This window comes from Fukomys damarensis, unplaced genomic scaffold, assembly GCF_012274545.1.
Source record: "Fukomys damarensis isolate Sample0158 unplaced genomic scaffold, DMR_v1.0_HiC HiC_scaffold_14, whole genome shotgun sequence".
Classification (NCBI taxonomy): domain Eukaryota; kingdom Metazoa; phylum Chordata; class Mammalia; order Rodentia; family Bathyergidae; genus Fukomys; species Fukomys damarensis.
The window spans coordinates 79,010,902-79,011,643 of NW_022900926.1; the positions used below are offsets into that span (position 1 = coordinate 79,010,902).

Sequence of the window (742 nt, forward strand, 5' to 3'; positions counted from 1 at the left end):
TCTGGATGTGCTGAGATCCTTGCCCGAGACTTCACCCTCGGCTCGCACGCACGCCTCCTGGGAAGGCGAGGGTGGGGTGGGGGACTGGGACCGAAACGCCCGGCCACACAGCAAGTGATGCAAACAGCCTGAGGAATTTGCCTCGGCGGGCGGAGTGGGGACTACGCGCAGCCCCAGCAGCCTTGCCACGTTCGGGTCTGGGTGGTGGCTTTTATACCTCTCCGAAACCATAGCAACGAAACTTCTCTGCTGCCAGGATTCGGAGAGCAGCTGGTAGTCTCCAAAGTGGTCCTCTCAGTTCAACTACTGCATTTCCCTTTGAGATTTGAGGGAAATGTCTTGATCTTTGCTTCCATCCATCCATCCACGCCCCCCCCGCCCCGTTTCTACCGAACACAACAAACGCGTGCGTGCAGTGCTTCTAGTTCTCCCACGAGCGCCGGAGTCAAAGCACCTCGCTCCCTGCCTCCCTTACTCATGAGCACACATGTCACTTCCCGGGTGACAGAAGGTCGGCGAGCCATCTTTGCCCATTTCTGGGGGCTCAGTACCAGACACCCCCACCCCTCTAGGGCCTGGCTTCACTGCCCAGGCACATGGGGAAAGAAGTTGGATTTGAGACTCGGCCGACTCCAAACCCGAGGTCTCAGACTCAAAAGATGGGAAAGGAGCCTCCGGAGCACTTTGGGTCCGTGGGCTCGCACCTGAGTTCTCTGAAGGATTTTTTTTTTTTTTTTTTTTT

At 57.0% G+C, this 742-nt stretch overlaps 1 protein-coding gene across 1 annotated transcript in view; it reads right to left on the reverse strand.

The window, feature by feature from the left end:
• The window catches only part of Grik2 (glutamate ionotropic receptor kainate type subunit 2), a 657,782-nt gene extending 657,059 nt beyond the window's left edge, over positions 1–723 (reverse strand). The window contains exon 1 of the mRNA XM_033763462.1: positions 705–723. The gene's annotated coding sequence lies outside the window, so the exon portion shown is untranslated. The remainder of the gene's footprint in view (positions 1–704) is intronic.
• Positions 724–742: the final 19 nt, after the last annotated feature.